At 37.3% G+C, this 19,677-nt stretch overlaps 1 protein-coding gene and 1 pseudogene across 4 annotated transcripts in view; one reads left to right on the top strand and one right to left on the bottom strand.

Moving 5' to 3' along the window:
* The window catches only part of JMJD1C (jumonji domain containing 1C), a 370,899-nt gene that overhangs the window by 94,904 nt on the left and 256,318 nt on the right, over positions 1–19,677 (top strand). The window lies entirely within an intron of this gene.
* Positions 1,512–2,170, bottom strand: LOC104655676 (annotated as a pseudogene).

Below are 19,677 nucleotides of genomic sequence, written 5' to 3'. Positions count from 1 at the left end.
AAACAAATGTATGAAAGAAAATTGTGCATCCTAATATTGCTGTAGTATTTAAGTTCCAGTATGAGATCTTCAGAGCTTTTTATTTTTTTTCTTCCGTCCTTGGATCCTGAGGCAACATTTTGAGGTGATATTCCCCCTGAGTTAAAAAAGACCTGTCAGGCTGGGCTCGGTAGCTCACACCTGTAATCCCAGCCCTTTTGTGAGGCTGATGTGGGCGAATCACCTGAGGTCAGGAGTTCGAGACCAGTCTGACCAACATGAAGAAACCCTGTCTCTACTAAAAATACAAAATTAGCCAGGCGTGGTGGCGCGTGCCTGTAATCCCAGCTACTCGGGAGGTTGAGGCAGGAGAATTGCTTGAACCCACGAGGCAGAGGTTGCGGCGAGCCGAGATCGTGCCATTACACTCCAGCCTGGGTAACAAGAGTGAAACTCCGTCCCCCACCCCCCACAAAAAAAAAGACCTGTCAATAAGCAATGGACAGCCTGAAGAAGGAAATTTTATTTTAAGCCACAGAGATTTTATGGTTCTTTGTGTAGCTACATGACCTGGCTTACCTTGACTAAGTATTTTTTTCTTGTTAGATTCTGAGACTTAAGTAAAAGTATTATAATAGTATAGATATTTCAGAAGTACTTAGATAAAAGTCAAAGATAAGGGAAATATAAGATACATGATATTCAACAATTAGCATTTTTGAGTTTTAGTTTCTAGCCCTTATTGTTTCCTCCCTTTTTTTCGTTGTTCTTAATTTTCTTGTATGTTTTGTTTCCGTAGTCTAACTGGCATTTGCTATACACAAGTCTTGTGAGGTAATCATGATCAATGGTAACTTGAACTGAAGAATGGTTTTGTTCCAGTGCATGTTTCTACTTATAGTCACTGAAAAGTTTCTCATGTATTCCAAAGCCCTGCTTCTGTGCAAATTTAGTTCCTATTACATCAAGAAAGGAATTTTAAGGATCAGAACTATAGAAACATTCAGTCGATGTCTTTGACCTGTTGAACACTGTTCTGACATTTCAGGTAGTGAATGTTTTGTAATGAGTGAGTCTTTTGTAATCTTTGTGAAATAATTTGTAAAATTTAGTTAATCTTCTGTCAGTATTAATGCAAGTTAACTTAGAGAAAAATGTTCTTTATTGGCACTGTGTAATTGAAACCAGAGTTACAAAGAATATTCTTAGTACATAAACTAAGTATATACATTTACAAAGGAGAATTTCATTTTAAAAAAGTAATTGGTATAGTTCCTTTACTGTGAAAAGAAAAATGTTTTCCTGTTTTTAAGGTGACTTGTTTTTTTAGTCCTGTCCTCTCATATGAATTCATTCATTAAATCTATGTTGTTTGGTAAAGTAATTGATCAGCTGTCTTAATAAATAAATAAATATATATGTACTTTTAGGGCTGGAAGTTGATTTTTAATGATAAAGTACAGTGGAGAGGAGGGCAGAGGGGGCTAAGCCAAACTGTCTGGGATGCTGTGGTGGTGGTGGTAGTGGGCTGGCTATACAAACTGCTGCTGCTGCTGCTGCTGCTTCTAGGTGGCTGCCTTGCTGGTGAGATCCTTGCCTTCTCTGTAGCTACCAGTGCCATCTCCTTTGCCTGCTCCTTGGTTTCCTTGGCTCTCTCAACAAGTGTTTTAGAAGGGGCCTCGCACTGTATCTTCGCCAAGATATATTCAAAACCCTTCATAGTCTTGGTCATGTTGCTTTTGAACCAGGCAAGACCAAATTCCTGGACACCTCTGGAAACACCAAATAAGTTAGAGGAGACCCAGACTTCCCTGCAGATTTTGGTTCAGCCACTGTTGTCAGAGTTCACACAGTACACACATCGTTTCTCCACCACCATCAGCCGGGCATGGTTGATGTTCCAGGTGAAGGTGGTCATGGTCTGATTCTGTGGGTCCACATAGAGTCCTCCAGGATGTACACCGAGTGAACAACATTGACAGGAAACAGTTGCTTGGCCCAGTGGGGCATCCTGTTGGTCTTGGTCAGGAGTCGCCAGGACAGCAGTTTCTGGTCAGCGGTCACCACCTGGTGTACTGTGTCTTCTGTCAACACGTTTGCTATAGGGCTTCGGGTACTGCTGCCAGAAGTTGGCGAACACTTGGTCCCAGGAACTCTGGAGCACGCTCTGGCCTAGGAAATACTTGATCATTGTCCCGGTCGGAGCGGGCTCAGCACCTGTGTAGCATCAGGGGTGTGGAGCCTGGGAGACACGCGGGGGCTGGAGCTTGGTGAACAACTGCCACCAGGCTTGTAGCTCAAGTCACCACTGCACCGTGCCCAAGCATCTGCCGCCGCCACCGCAATGAGTTGTCCGCTGTCTAAATATATCTTTTTTTTTTTTTTTTGAGACGGAGTCTCGCTCTGTTGCCCGGGCTGGAGTGCAGTGGCCGGATCTCAGCTCACTGCAAGCTCCGCCTCCCGGGTTTACACCATTCTCCTGCCTCAGCCTCCCGAGTAGCTGGGACTGCAGGCGCCCGCCATCTTGCCCGGCTAGATTTTTGTATTTTTTAGTAGAGACGGGGTTTCACCGTGTTAGCCAGGATGTTCTTGATCTCCTGACCTCGTGATCCGCCCGTCTCGGCTTCCCAAAGTGCTGGGATTACAGGCTTGAGCCACCGCGCCCGGCCTGTCTTAATATATCTTAAAGACTTGTGTATAGCAAATGCTGTTATAAGTGTGGCTGGCATTACTTACATACAGAAACCACATTATAAACCATGATACTTACTTTTAACGAAGATGTCTTAAAGTTATTTTTGAGTCTGTGTACTTTTAAAGGAAATAATAGAAGCAAAAGGAATATTAAAACATCTGATTGGTAGTTTTATACTTGATGATAAAGTATATTTTTAACTATGCTAAATTAGTAATGGAGGTGAAACCAAGTACCTTATTAATTTTCTGTCTTTTTCTCTTTTGGAGAAAATATTATCTTATACTAGATACTGAGAGTAAGACTTGTAAAACTAGTGGTGAAAAGGAAAAAAAAAACAAACTTTATACAACTTTTTCATTTTCTTTCTTGTGAAATGAGATTTTTGTAAGGATAGTAAGTAACCTGTGGCTAAGATATGCATTGGGGATGACTTCATTGTCTTTTTTGTTTGTTTGTTTGTTTTGAAACGGGGTCTCCCAGGCTGGAGTGCAATGGCGCCATCTTGGCTCACTGCAACTTCCGCCTCCCAGGTTCAAGTGATTCTCCTGCCTCAACCTCCTGGGTAGCTAAGATTACAGGCAAGCACCACCACACCCGGCTAATTTTTTAGTAGAGATGGGGTTTCACCGTGTTGGTCAGGCTAGTCTCAAACTCCTGACATCGTGATCCACCTGCCTCGGCCTTCCAAAGGGTCATTGTCTTTAATATTTACTGTGTAGTAATAATACAGTCTCTTACGGTTAAGAATTTTTTTTAATAGATAGGGTTTTGCTGCGTAGTCCAGGCTTAAGTGCAATGGTATTCATAGCTCACTGCAGCCTTGAACTCCTGGGCCCCAAGGATCCTGCTGTCTCAGCCTCCTGAGTAGCAAGGACTACCAGTATGCACCACTACACCTGGCTAATTTTTAAATCTTTTTGTAGAGAGAGTGTAGGTGTTACTGTGTTGCCCGGGCTGGTCTCAAACTTCTGGCCTCAAGCAATTCTTCTGCCTTGGCCTCCCAAAGTACTGGAATTACAATCGTGAGGCACCAGGCCTGGTAAGAAATTCTTAAATGCATTGTGTCACATCCGTTTACATCTTACTGAAAAATACAGAAGAACAATGTAGGAAAAAAATGCCTACAAAGGTGTCTTAAAATTTGTTTTTAAACTTATGCCTGTGTATGTGTTTTCCCTAACTTGTATAGTAAACATTGACGTTCATTAGGGCTGTGTCCTTGGCCTTTGCAAATCTACAAATTCAAGAGCACTCACATAGAATATATTTCCTTGAGGGGAGTGTATTTGCAGAGTATTTGGTCATATAAAATGTTTAATTATTGTTTCAACTTTTTTTGTTGTTGTTGAAACAGGGTGTTGCTCTGTTTTCCAGGCTGGACTGCAGTGGTGCAATTTTGGCTCACTGCCACCTTCTCCTCCTGGGCCTAAGCATTTCTCCCACCTTAGCCTCCCAAGTAGCTGGGACTGCAAGTGCGTACCACCATGCCTGGCTAATTTTTTTTATTTTTTGTAGAGATGGGATCTCACCATGTTGCCCACCCTGGTCTTGAACTCCTGGGCTCAAGCAGTCTGCCTGTCTTGGCCTCCCAAAGTCCTAGGATTACAGACGTGAGCCACTGCGCCCAGCCTTTTCAGTTTTGACTAAGATTTTATTTGTCATGTGATGTGCAATTTGGATATGGTTTAGAGAACTCACAGGAGCAGTATCATCACTCCTTATTTCTTTGTAGATTGTATACAGACTTTTAATCTCATAAGATCTAAACTATCACTGACTTTTATATTGTATTTTAAAATTCATCTAAAAATTTTGGCTTTCTGGCCTCCCCTGCATGCCTGACTATATCAAAATTTAGTTTTAAATTTTTTTTATAATTTAAGGATGTAGTATTAATAGTTTCATGTCAGTTTAAAGGAAATACATTATTCGCAGTTGTTCAAAATTTTATTTGTATTATACCTGTATTTTACTTCAGGGTTCCCATCTTTTCCACTTTTATTTTTTGCCCAGAAAGTAAGATGAATTTCTAAAATTAGAAATGGCAATTAAGTATTTAGTACCTGTGTCATATGGTTCTCAATGTTTATGTGTAATAGAATAGAAATTATGGAAAGATATTTTCAAGCTTGTAAGTCGGTGAGCAGCCACAGTTAAAAGCTGAAGGGTTGAATGTTTCAGCATGAGAAATAGTGGCAGAAGGATTTCTAACCTTGATTGTGTTCAGTTGTGAAAAATTTTTCTTGATGTCTCATTGCAGATTTGAATGTGGTCTTACAATACCCCAAATGTATCATCACTTTTATTTCTCTGACTAAAGAAAATCTGGTGTCAAGAGTTTGCTTTTGATGATTGAGCAGTTAATACTTTTTTCTTAAGAAATTGTAATACCTTTTATCACGATGTTCAGGTCTGAGTGATAGATCCAGATTATTTAAAATAATGGGTTTTGGGCCGGGCATGGTGGCTCACACCTGTAATCCCAGCTACTTGGGAGGCTGAGGTAGGAGGATTGCTTGAGTCCAGGAGGTCGAGGCTGCAGCGAGCCACAGTCTCATCGTTGTACTCAAAGCACAGGCAACAGAATGAGACCCTGTCTCAAAAAAAAAAGAAAAATAATAATGGTTTTTATGTAAGTTAAAGATGATGTTGAGCAAACCACTTTAAAACGACACTGATATTTTCATGTAAATAATAGTTTTATATGAAGAAGTGTGATTTTGTTTTTCATTTCAGAAATACAGACCATGTGAAGTGGCTCATGCCTGTAATCCCATCACTTTGGGAGGCCATGGCAGGAGTATTGCCTGAGATCAGGAGTTCAAGACCAGCCTGGGTAATATGGCGAGACACTGTCACTACTGGGAAAAAAAAAAAAATTAGCTGGGTATGGTGGTTTGTACCTGTACTACTCAGGAGGCTGAGGTGCAGGAGGTTACACCTTCAGTGGCTTCAGTCCACTAGGTGACAGTGAACCATGATAATGCTGTGACAGTAAGATCTTGTCTCTAAAAATCCATTTTTTAATTAAAAAAAGCATAATTATGTCTAACAATGGTTTAATATCCAGAATATATAAAGAACTTCTAAAACCCACAACAGGAAAACAACCCAATTTTAAAATGGGAAAAGGACTTGAATAGAAATTTCTACAAAGATATAAAAATGGCCATTAAACATATGGGAAGATCCTCAGTATCTTTACACAAATGTAAATCAAAACCTCTGTGAGCTTCAAACTTACTAATATGACTATAATTTTTTTTTTTTTAATACAAAACCTGGAAAATATCAAGTGTTGGAGAGGATTGGGGAAATTGGAACTTTGATACATTGGTGGTGGAAATGTAAAATGGTTTAGCTGCTGTTGAAAACAGCTTGGCAATTCCTCAAAAAGCTAAACATGGAATTACCATATGACTCAGCAATTCCAGTTCTGCATATTTATCCAAAAGAACTGAAAGCATAGACTCACATACTTGTATGACAGTAGCATTATTCATAATAGACAAAATGCAGAAATAATCAAATGTCCAGCAACAGAGGAATTGATAAAGTGAGGTGGATATATAATACAGTGGAATATTATTGGTGCCTAAAAAGGAATGAAGTTCTGAGGCATGATACAACATACGGATAATTCTTAAAAACACTATACTATGTGAAGTAAGCCATACACAAAAGGACAGATATTATATGATTCCACTTACATCTATAATAGGCAAATTCATAGAAACAGTAAATTAGTGATTACCAGGGGGTGAAGGGAGATGAGAATGAGGAGTTATTGCTTAATGGATGCAGAGTTCCTATTTGGGATGATGAAAACATTTTGGGCCAGGTGCAGTGCCTCACGCCTGTAATCCCAACACTTTGGGTGAGGCCGAGGTGGGCACATCACCCGAGGTCAGGAGTTCAAGAACAGCGTGGCTAACATGGTGAAACCCCGTTTCTACTAAAAATTCAAAAATTAGCCAGGTGTGGTGGTGCACACTTGTAATCCCAGCTACTCAGGAGGCTGAGGCTGGAGAATTGCTTGAACCCGGGAGGCAAAGTTTGCAGTGAGCCGATACTGTGCCATGCACTACAGCCTGGGCGACAAGAGTGAAAATTCAGTCTCAAAAAAAAAGAAAAAAAAGCAGTTTCGGAAACAGTGGCAATGGTTGCATAGGGTGTGAAAGTAGTGCCGTAAAATTATATACTTAAAAATGGTTAAAATAACTTTTCACCATCACAATTTAAAAATCTTATCACAATTTTTTAAAAAAGTACATGTGAATACCTTTTCACTAAACCGCCCTCTCGTTAAGTATGGAGTGGCAAAGTCTATATCATGCATTGAATATTTTCTGTCCCCATAATTTAAACTTTCGCAAGTTCCACTATTTATTTTTATGGTAATCAAGTTCAGGAAGCATATTATTGCCCTTGTGCTCTCTATGCAAAAAATAGCATATAGTTTGGAGGTCCAGTACATTTAATGTTCATTGAGTGGGTCTACAGGAGAGACTCCTGCTTTGAATATATATGATTAGAATTAATGTTCTGAAGAAAAGTGCTTGGGCTGAGTAGAAAATATAAGATATTCCAGATAGAGGGAATCTTGTAAGCAAAAGTTTGAAAAAGGTAAAATAGATCTGTTATTTGCCATATTAACATGAGCAAATGGCAAGTGTTCCTTTTTTCTTTCTTTTTTTTTTTTTTAATGAGACATGAGACAGTCCCACTGTGTTGCCCAGGCTGGAGTGCAGTCAGCTCACTGCAACCCCGCCTCCTGCGTTCAAGCGATTCTCCTGCCTCAGACTCCCGAGTAGCTGGGATTACAGGTGTCCGCCACCATGCCCTGCTAATTTTTGTATTTTTTAGTAGAGACAGGGTTTCACCATGTTGGTCAGGCTGGTCTTGAACTCCTGACCTCAGGTGATTCACCCGCCTCGGCCTCCCAAAGTACTGGTGTTACAGACAGGGGTCACTGCGCCTGGCCCTTATCTAGATTTTTTTTTTTTTTGGAAATGGAGTCTCACTCTGTCGCCCAGGTTAGAGTGCAGTGGCATGATCTCGGCTCACTGCAACCTCCGCCTCCTGGGTTCAAGTGATTCTCCTTGCCTCAGCCTTCTGAGTAGCTGGGACTACAGACGCGTGCCACCATGCCTGGCTAATTTTTTTATTTTTAGTACAGACAAAGTTTCCCTATATTGGCCAGGCTGGTCTTGAACTCCTGACCTGGTGATCCGTCGCCTTGGCCTCCCAAAATGCTGGGATTACAGGTGTGAACCACCATGCCAGGCCCCTTATCTGGATTTTTAATGGTCATGGGAATGGTGGTTCTCAAATACACAGGAAGCAGAAACCCCCACATGATAATTTAATTATTTGTTTATATGTCTGTCCTTTCAGTAGGGTGGGCTTTTAAATTTATTTTTACTGTTTTTCTACTGTAAGCCTTTTATTGTTTGTAACTCAGCACATAATAATGTCTGATGCATTAGTACATAGAAAATATTGACTGGTTTTGGCATGACTTTAAGAAAAAATTGTGAAGGTATACTTTCTTCTGAGCCATATAGGAAAATTGAGATTAAATCTAATTGTTTTATTTGTTGTACCTTCAGTACCAGACATAATAAATTTTAATGTTATTGGCAGTGGAAAATCATGGGATAATTTCTGAATAACCACTTAGTGCCTCTTAAATGTGGTTAAAGAAAGATTAATTTCAAAACTGTATGCATGATAGATTAGATATTTTGTCAGGATGTATTTTATAAGTATCCTCTAGTATGGTAATTTTTGAAGTGTGGTCCCCAGACCAAGTATCATTGGCATTACTTGGGAATTTGTTTGAAATGCAAATTACCTGATCCTGCCTCAGATCTTTTGAATCAGAAACTGTAGTGGTATGGCTAAACAGTCTGCTTTAAAAGCCCTCAATTAGATTCTGATGCATATCTAAATTATTGAGCTACTGCTGTAACAGAATAAAATAGAATATGATTTTGATTTAGGCCCCTTAAAAGCTGAAGGTTATTTATCTTTCTGTGATGAGAATATTTTTTGAAAATATTTAATGTAGTCTCAATGTTGATCTTTCTTTAGAATTAAATTTTAAACCTCTATAAAGTCATTAGGTTTATTAGAGCAAAATTATGACCTGAAATAGTTGAGTTCATTGAAAAATAAAAACTTGTCTGTGTTACACAGGAAAATGATGCTGGTCTAATTGTTGACAATAACTGGCTTATTCCAGTTGCCTTGCAGTATTCCTTAAGGGAGTGGATTGTTTAGGACCTAACTTTCTTAATACAAGTTTCATTAGAAGTAAATTCTCTATGTTTTCATTGTTTGGAAGGAAATATTTAACATACACAGTATGATGGAACTTCTGTAGAATATAGCATAATCACAGAGACAGTTTTATCCATCTGTTTCCTAGTCAGCTTCTACATATTTTTAAATGAGGCACAAGATTACCATGTTATGAAAATGTTAACAAGTTTTTTTAACAAGTCTTTATGTAGTCACTTGATTATTCAGATTTTGCTCACTAATTTTATGAGGGCCATTTGGCAAAGTATTTTAATCCAGAATTTAAAATTGTTCACTTGTAATTGGACAGGCTTATACAAAGGGGCATATTTTAAATCTTTGTCATCACTATAGCCATAATATACTTAATAAAAGTTTGGTAGCAATTTGAGTATTTAACTACATAGGGTGATACTTTGAAGGGAAAAGCATTTTAAATTGAGCTTTAATTTAATTTCTGCTCTTAAAAACCCAGTATAGTAGTACGTCATCTATGTATGTACACTGGGCGTGCTTCTTAACATATATTTAACTTCAATTGTTTGATAACCTATTGCATTCAATTACTTGTTTAAATAATTGGGCAAGTTTCCTGAATTGTAGACTGAAATATTTTCAGGATGGTTTGGGTAAAAAATTTTTTCAAAGTACGTGACATCAGTCACTTTGATCACAGAGAAATCAGTATGATCCTGTGACAAGTTAGTTTTAACAATGTAGTTTCTTGTGTCAACTCAGTCACCTAGTAATGTGAATTAGTTGTAAAGTGATTCTGTCTTCTTAGTGACCCACTGTTAGATGTTTTCAGACTAGTAAAAAATCATAAATATTTACTGTTAAAATCATCCTTAAAATTTTGTTTGAACATGCAGCACTTTTTGCAGCGTGAAATTGAAAAATCAGTTGTTTAGTCTTTACCAACGGAAAATTAGAGTTTTGTATACATATTTGGCGAATACAGTAAACCGGTTAAAATTTAGCAAATAGAATTTTGTAAGCATTTTTAAAATGTGTGAATTCTGTGATAAGGGAGTAGGCTTTGCTACAATTTATTACAAAGCTAAGTTATATTTCATTACTTATGTAAAATAGTGTTCTTTGTTTAGCTTCTTAAAGTGGTAGGAGAATTGTATAGTTCCATTGATTGGTTCCATGCAGTGGAAATCTGACCTTTAGCAGATGTTTGAGAAATTGCCAGCACAGCATGATCAGCCAACAAGACAGTTTTCCCCTTGTTACTTGACAGGCCTTTCATGCTTTAGTAACATGCCAAAGAAATGTTTAAATGCTTTTTTAAAATAATATCACATGCTTTCTAAAATTTTAAGGATACGTTGAAAAACATGGATAAAATGAGATAGATTTTTCCTGCAATTATGGATTGCAATTCAGCTGACTTTTAAATGTTTATTATTGAAAAAAAAAATAAACTAAGATAAATGCTGATTGTTATGTGAATTATGTTTTACTTTGAGACTTAAAATGTTTTTGGCTATGTAGTTAATTGTTATTAGAGTTTGTGTGTTATTTTTTCCATGATCATGTTTTCCTTGTACAATTTAAACGTTGTTTCTCTTATCTTAGTGTTCTTATTTAATCGCAGGTATCATCTTCGGTTGGCTTTTTTATTTTTTAATAGAGGCTTTTTGATAGGGGTTAAATGCATCACAGAGCAGTTTTCCTACCTGGAACTTCCTGCTAAAAGCAGGATACTGCATGAATCCACTTTAAAGCCTCTTCTCTGAAGGACAGTATTTCTTTAGAGAATGAAATGGGTTCAGCTGTGTAGTTGTGGGAGTTCAGCAAAAACACTGTAAGCTCTGTTTTCTTCAACTTCATGGATTGAGCGTACAGGAAGGGGAAGGAGTTGCCTTAATGTTTAAGAATGAAGTGATGAATTGATAGTATCAGCAGTTGCCAGACTGTATCTTTTTCTGCAGGTGCTTATTTTCTGTAGGGCATTGCAGTTGCTTTTCATTGTGTTAGGTTATGAGAAGATTTTAAGAAAAATATAAGGAATATGATCTTACATAGTTTCATTTTACAGTTTTGTAACTGTTTTGTATGTCTTAGGTTTATGTACTGAATTAATTCTTCCAGAGGATTATGATTGAAAGTTTTGGCTGTGTGTACCTATCACCTTACAAAAATAAAAATATTTTTTTAAAGGTCGTATTCAGTATCAGGAGTTCTAAGAATATGCTGAATTAAAATTTAAAAATCAAACACCTGTAATAAAGTTTTGCTGAATCCACGTGAAATGAACTAATGGTTTGTAATACAAGTTATATTACAAGTGAGAACTAGTTTCATATTTTGATATATACAAGTTTTAAAGGAAGCATAATCGATAATTGTTTAATATTATCGCATAATAATCTTTCATATTGGTACTTTCTGATAAAGTTTTATTAGATGGAGAAGGGTTATATAATTTAGTAAACTGGCAACTTTAAAAAATTGAATAATGACACTAAAATGTATAGGTTTAATCCTAATGAGGTATATCTGATATATAATACCTGTGATATTATGTATTAATAATAAAGTCATTTTATATAAGGAAAAATTTTATTCTTAAGTGGGGTTTTCTTAGTAACCATATTTTTACACAAAGTCATACTGTTACATTTAGTCACTTCCAAAGTCAGTGGAGTTGTATCCTGAAGAGGATTAAGTTGCAAAGTTGGCACAGCACATAAAGCAAAAATTCACTTAAATTCAATTCACTTTTAAGGCCTTGTTGGGAATACCAACCTATTGTTTGTCAATTCATCCAAGACAACTTTTTTTTTCCTCTAGTGTTGAAATAATTTTTTTTTTTTCCTCGCTCTATCACCCAGGCTGGAGTGCAGTGGCCTGATCTCGGCTCGCTGCAGCCTCTTCCTCCTGGGCTCAAGTGATTCTCCTGTCTCAGCCACCCGCGTAGCTGGGACTACAGGTGTCCCGCCACCACACCCGGCAAGTTTTGTTGTTGTTGTTGTTATTTTTAGCAAAGAAAAATTAGGTATCACCATGTTGGCCAGGCTGGTCTCGAACTCCTGACCTCCAGTGATTCACCTTCCTCAGCCACCCAAAGTGTTGTTATTGCAGACATGATCCACTGTTCCTGGACCAGAATAAATTTTTAATATATATTTTGGTAGGCTGATTTTCTTGCATCTCGATTTTTCTTGTATGTCTAAATAACTGGAATCACAGTTACCTTTTGAGCACAGTGCTCACATTGTGAGAGTTGAGAAAATTGTGAGGAACAAACTCTAGCCTTACAGTGATCCTGGTTAGACTTGGGATCTCTAAATTGAGATTTTTAAATCAGAATATATAACACACAGACTCAAATACACATTTTAAAGTTAAAGAGAAACTGTTACTATACTAAGAATGTTTAGTAGATTCAGTTTTCTTAGTTTTTAATACCTTTAGAAAATACACAGTATTGGCTGGGCGCGGTGGCTCACACCTGCAATCCCAGCACTTTGGGAGGCCGAGGCAGGCGGATCACGAGGTCAGGACATTGAGACCATCCTGGTTAACACAGTGAAACCCTGTCTCTACTAAATATACAAAAAAATTAGATGTTGTAGGCGTGTTGGCAGGCACCTGTAGTCCCTGCCACTCAGGAGGCTGAGGCAGGAGAATGGCATGAACCCAGGAGGCAGAGCTTGCAGTGAGCTGAGATTGTGCCGCTGCACTCCAGCCTGGGCGACAGTGCAAGACTCCATGTCAAAAAAAAGAAAAAAAAATACGGTATTGATAGCATACTTTTAAGAAATCCAAATGTCTTTGTAAAAGTAGGTATTTTTCATTCTTTCAGTATTTATCAGTTACTCTTCACTGTGGTTCTTTTTCACATTTAAATAGAATCAAGTAACCTTTTATCTTCTTTGGTTCATCTGGTATTTTTCAGTGTTAGCAATTTTGAAATTCTCTAATTTTTACCACAAACATTTTTGACTCTTTCATTTGGTTTTTAGTCTGAATTGATAGAGAAATCTAGGGAAAAAAGTTTAAATACTTGCTGAAGTTAAAATATTTGCTTTATTTAGATTTCTTAGTATTTTTTACCAAGAAAAAAAAAACACTTTTTCATTATCTTATTTATCACTTGATAGCCGTTTTTTGTCTCCTAGCTAAACTGAAGAAAAGTTACCTGCAGCATAAGAGAGCTATCAAGAGTCTTTCCCCCACCAGAAAGAAGTTTAGCAAACTATTTTACTGAATAAATCTGAGACTTCCTCCTTCCCAGTATTTGCCTACAGTTTTCCTACAATATGAGATCGTCTCTTTATTTTGTAATTCCGCTCAGAAAACCTATCTTAAAATCTACACATATTAAACTATAATATGTCATAAATTTTAAGGATGTTATTTAACAGAGGGAAATTTATCATGAATACCATATATTTAAGATTGCAAAACATAAAGAGAATAATAACCTCTTTTGATATTCAACAGCAGACCAGGTAAAGTCCAAACAGTTTTGTCTCATCAAAATAGTGAAGATTGCTTGTCTTTGACCTCTTTTCCTGTTACCTCTTTAAGAGATACATATACATATGCTTTGGTAGATGAGACCATTCTAAACTTTATAAATTGTGTTGTATATCTTTGTCTGTCTGATTAAAATGGCTTGTCTTAAGATAACACTGAACTACTTAGTCTTTCAGTAGGAGTTTATTTAGCAACTACTTTGTGGTATTGTTTTGATATGCTCTCTTTTTGTGTTTTGGCTGTTTTCTTATTTCTTTTAATTAAATCAGTATCATCCCTCATATACACTATTCTTCTGTGCAGTTGACACTTGAACAATGGTGGGTTTGTAGTTTGAGAGTCAATTTATATGCAGATACTTTTAACTAAATATATTGCAGTGTATTTTAGAGATTTGCAACAATTTGAAAAAACTGATAGACGAATCGTGTAACCTAGAAATATTTTTTAAAAATTAAGAAAATGTTAGGTATGTCATAAATGCATAAAATGTGTACATCTTAGTTTTATCATTTGCTACCATAAAATATACACAAATCTATTTAAAAAGTTAAAATATCAGAACTTTACCCATACAGAGACGTGACATGGAACTATTTACAGTAGAGAGAAATATAAACAAACTTAAAGATGCAGTGTTAACTCATAACTGCATAAAATTAACTTTAGTATATGCTGTGGTAATCTTTTAGCTACCTCTTGTTTTTACTGTGGTGAACCCAAATGTTGCAAATGTCTGCTTAAAACTCAGTGTGATGCTAGCATCTCCATGTGAGTAATTCACCTCTCTACTAAATAGCATATTGCAGTAAAAAATGATCTCTCACAGTCCTTGCATAATTTTTAATGGTGTTTAGTGCAATCTTGCAAACTTCAATATCATGGGACAGAAATTTAGGGATCAATAAGTACATTATACTGTAAATGTATTTTCTCTTGCTCATAATAACTTTTTCTTTTCTCTAGCTTACTTTATTGTAAGAATACAGTATATAATAGCCATACAAAATATTTATTAATTGACAATTTATGTCATTGTTAAGACTTCCAGTCAGCAGTAGGCTATTAACCAGTTAATTTTATGGGGAGTCAAAAGTTATACTCAACTTTTCGACTGGGCAGGGTGTCCTCAGTCCCAACCCTTGAATTGTTCCAGGCTCAATTATACATAGCTCGTAGTGTTTTTGAAAAACACATTTTTGACTGGGCGTGGTGGTTCAAGCCTGTAATCCCAGCACTTTGGGAGGCTGAGGTAGGCAAATAGCTGGAGCTCAGGATTTCTCAGGAGTTCAGGAGCGGTCTGGGCAACAAGGCCACGATCTTCTATTTAAAAAATAAAAATCAGGCCGGGCGCAGTGGCTTACGCCTGTAATCCCAACACTTTCGGAGGCCAAGGCAGGTGGATCACGAGGTCAGGAGATCGAGGCCATAGTGGCTAACACGGTGAAACCCTGTGTCTACTAAAAATACAAAAAATTAGCTGGGCGTGGTGGCACGCACCTGTAGTCTCAGCTACTTAGGAGGCTGAGGCAGGAGCCTTAGGAGGCAATCACTTGAACCCAGGAGTTGGAGGTTGCAGTGAGCCGAGATTGCGCCACTGCACTCCAGCCTGGACAACAGAGTGAGACTTCGCCTAAAAAAAAAAAAAAAAATCAGGCCAGATGTGGTGGCTCACGCCTGTAATGCCAGCACTCTGGAAGGCCCAGGCAGGCGGATCACCTGAGGTCAGGAGTTCGAGACTGGCCTGGCCAACATGGTGAAACCCCATCTCTACTAAAAGTACAAAATTAGCTGGATGTGGTGGCGGGTACCTGTAATCCCATCTACTCAGGAGGCTGAGGCAGGAGAATCACGTGAACCCGGGAGCTGGAGGTTGCAGTGAGCCAAGATCACACCACTGCACTCCATCCTGGGCGACAAAAGCGAGACTTCATCTCCCACAAAAAAAAAAAAAAAAAAAAAAATCAGTAACACATTTGTATCTACTCTTGTAACTTACCACTTAGATCAAAACAGAGAATGTTTCTCACTCACTGTAGTTAACCTGGTACCTCTACCCAGTCTGTACCACCCCTCTGTTCCACTGATACCAGTTCTATCATCAAAGATGAGATTTGCCTGATGTTGAACTTAATATATATTAACTGGAATCATTCAGTGGCTTTTACACTCAGTATAATATCTGTGAAACTTACTGTATTAGATTCCTAGGGCTGCCATAACAAATCACAACAAATTTGGTGGATGGAAACAACAGAAGTTTATTATTTCATTGCTCTGAGAACCAGAAGTCCAAAACTTCTTCCTTAAATGGGACATAGACTGATTGGTAACAAGATTCTCTCATCTTTCTCCATGGTTTCAACAGTGAAAAGTAGTTTTAATGTTGACTGAAAGTTAGTGCTTAAGACCTGAAAATGCTTAGGATTGTTTCCTGTTGGAAAACATGGCTCTTTCTTATCTACTTTTCTCCATTAGAGCTCTGGAGTTCTCTTGGGCCTAGAAAGAAGTAATTTGGAACAGTTAGTGTAGTGTGGGGTATTATGAAAACCAAAATAGAGTATGATAATAAAATATAAAATAATATATAATAAAATCATACATAAAATTACTGGTTTGGGCTCAGTATATTTTTTGTCTTTAAAAAGAAGATGCTAACTCAAGGAAAGGGTTATAAGGTATATTGGAAGGTTTATTTGCTTAGAAGTTAGGACTGATTTCTAGTCCTGGCTCTGTCATTAAGTAATAATTATGTCTCTGGATTCTTATGGAAGGTTTTTCCAGTTCTTCATATGACAGCTTGGTATTAGCAGTGGTCCTGACATTTATAGGTATTATCACTTTCATTCACCTCCTCACTCACTCTTCATTTCCTTCACAGTATTAACAGAACCTTTTTTGTTACATTTTGTTACTTTAGAAATAGTAGATCATGTTAGACTAAGTAGAGATCACAAAAAGATGAGATTTAGGAGAAATCCATAGATGTGTTGAACTGTGGATGCTTTTTACTTCACCCAAGTTCGTTCAACTATTTCCTCTACACAAAAGCCATGCAATATATGTGATTAAATTTGTGCCTTGGTGAAATAATATGTTGTATGTCACTGTATGTTTTGTGGGGTCATTTATAAGTGGTTATGATATTTTAAAGTGGGAATACCTAGGGTTTACTTGTCATTAGTTTCTGTGATAGATATTTGACCATGCTTCCTGGCATTTAGGAAGGGACAGTGAGATCTTTTAATGTATCTAGAGAAGACACTTCCTTATATGATCTTTTCATTTATTCAAATCTATGTTTATTACTTCCTGTGTGCCAGGTACTGTGTGACTGAGCAGCCTAGACTTGATTCTGTAAAGGAAATTAAAAATCCCAGGACTCCCAGACTCCTTGTGCAAAAGGAAAGTTAATCCTGGAGTCTGAGTCATGCAACACTCTCTTTCATATGAGTAGCTGTTACTAACATTATGCCTTAACCAGATCTCCATGTAAAAGTAAAAGACCTCAGGCATCTATGAAAGACTGCCCCCACAGATCATTGAAAAGCAGATGCTTTGCTGGTCTCCCACAGATACATGCCAGTTGTAACTTCAGATCTACAATCTAAGTCAAGCTCCTAAAACTAAGGTCTGTTCTGTGCCACACTGATAATATCATTTACAATCTTACCTTCTCAGGTGCAGAACAGAGACAAGAACAGTCATTCTTTCACTGACCCAGAAATGTCCCAAGGAATTGATTTTGCCTTTATTCCCCTTTTCCTTCATTCACCTAATATTATGTAAAATATAGTTTTTACTAGATACCAATTAAAGTCTCACAGGAATTAACCATTCACCTTACTGCCTACCTGCCCCTCTTCCTACATGCCTCCCCTGCTTTAAGGAAATACATAAATAGGAAACCTCCTGAAAATCTCTTTGGAAAAACAGTTACATATGTGTTGGTTTTTCCTGGATGGGCCCTAAAGCTGGCTTAATAAACATTGATTGGTTGAGACTTTGGCCTCAGTCACTCATTTTGGTTGCCAATTCCATCCCTCCTAGAGTTTTCTGTGTATGGAAATTGTTTTATGTATGTGGTAAGATTTCAGTTACAAGTGGTTTGTAATGACTGTGCTTTTGAAATACTAGTACTTATTAAACATTAGTAATTTGAGAAATTAACCTGCATGAGACTTAAGAGAGAGCGTTAAAGTAAACATTTGAAAGTTTTATTTCTAAAATATCAACACAGGTTTTGGTTAGCTACTTAGTATATGTTGGCTTTTAATTTCTTGGAAAATACTATTTTTTTTGGAATTAATGATATGTACTTGCCACTGATTAATCAGATACTCCCTAAGTTATGTAAAATCATTTCAGTACATTCAGGTTTGTATATTAGATATCCTGTCAATTTTATCTTCTTTATGAAATCTTTCCTCAGGCCTTTATATCTATACTGGCCCTCCAGGCCTCCTGATTTTATGTGACTATCATCTTGGTGATTTCCTTGCCTCTCTTTCGCTGTATTCTTTTCCTGGATTTCTTGTCTTAGTTTATTCTCTTGTATCGATGGAGTATATCTTACTCCTTTAAAAATGAACAAACAAAAACCCCTACATGTAAGATATACTTGATGGCCTGTTCATCTGAAAATACCTTAATTCTACTCTCAAACTTGACTCAGACCTGACTGGATATAGAATTCTAGATGAAAGATTAGAAACAATTTTTCCTCAGAATTTGGAAAGCATTAATCAGTGACTTCTAGATTCTGAATTTGCTTTTAAAAAGTCAGTCAGATGCCATTCTGGTTTTTGATCTTTTATATAAAAGAAACTTGTGGGATCTTTTCTTGTGTCTCTGCTTGGAAATTTCACAATGATGTTCCTAGATGTACATTCATTGATTTTTATCTGTTTTTTGTTTTTTTGTTTGAGACAGAGTTTCGCTCTTGTTGCTCAGGCTGGAGTGCAATGGTGCCATCTCAGCTTACTGCAACCTTCGCCTCCCGGGTTCAAGCGATTCTCCTGCCTTAGCCTCCTGAATAACTGGGTTTACAGGCACCTGCCACCACGCCTGGCTAATTTTTGTGTTTTTAGTAGAGATGGGGTTTCACTCTTTTGGCCAGGCTGGTCTCAAATTCCTGACCTCAGGAGATCCGCCCTCCACGGCCTCCCGAAGTGATGGGATTACAGGCATGAGCCATCGCGCCAGGTGATTTTTATCTGTTGTACTTAGCTTTTGAGGAGTTGCTTTTCAGTTTTGAAATTTATGAATTTTAGTTCTGTAAAGTTTTTCTGAATTGTTTCTAAGATTCCCTCTTTTCTCTGTTATGTTTCTGTTTTCTGGAACTTGTGATATTGAACCACACTGATTGTATTTTTCCCTTTGTCTCCTATATCCTTTATGTTCTATTTGGAAAAATGTTCAGCTTCCTTTTCTAAACCTATTGTATTTTTTATTTCTACTGTCATAATTTAATTTGCTAAATATTTTCTGTTTTTTTTTTTTCTCCAAATCATTGTATTTTGCTAGCATCCTTTTTCTTTTGATTATGGTATTTTCCTCTTATCTCATTGATAATATTTTTTTTTAATGTTTTGTTTTCTTCTCTTTGATCTGTTTTCTTCCTGTCATTTTTCTCTATGTATGTTTTAGTCTCTGTATTTTATGTCTAATATTTTCCTCACATGAAATTCCTGACAATTCTTTTTGACTACTCATATGTAATAGAGTAACACTAAAGAAGTACATTGGAAGCCCTGAGCATGTGGGTGGACTTCGTTGGATGTCATCTTATCCATTTGAGATCTGGTCATTTCCATAGGGGAATAGCTAATGTCTATGTGTTTAGATCTTTTAAGGTGGTTAGGTTTCCCAAAGAAATCTGTCAGTGCTTTGTCTGGCTTTCAGAGTTATGCCCTATGAGGAAAGAAGACTGAGGGTGAAAGGAGAGTCTAGTCCTAGACATATTTCATTATGTCAACTTTCACTTAATCCTTCTGTTTCAATGGTAATCTCTGCCGTCAACCTCCTTTAATATGCTTCTTGGTCCAGGGACCCTTTGATAACCTTTTCTAAGAAATAAACCTTTTTTTCCTACCATAATGGGAAAGGAGACAGTTGCTAGGCTAGAGTCAGGGAGAAATCTGAGAGTCTAGCTGCTACTTCAGTAGACTATGGTCAGTCTTCCTGTTAGCCCTACTTTA

The sequence above is a fragment of the Rhinopithecus roxellana genome, chromosome 11 (genome assembly GCF_007565055.1).
Source record: "Rhinopithecus roxellana isolate Shanxi Qingling chromosome 11, ASM756505v1, whole genome shotgun sequence".
Lineage (NCBI taxonomy): Eukaryota > Metazoa > Chordata > Mammalia > Primates > Cercopithecidae > Rhinopithecus > Rhinopithecus roxellana.
Note: the sequence above shows the minus strand (reverse complement) of the source record. Positions and strands in the feature narration are given on the sequence as shown.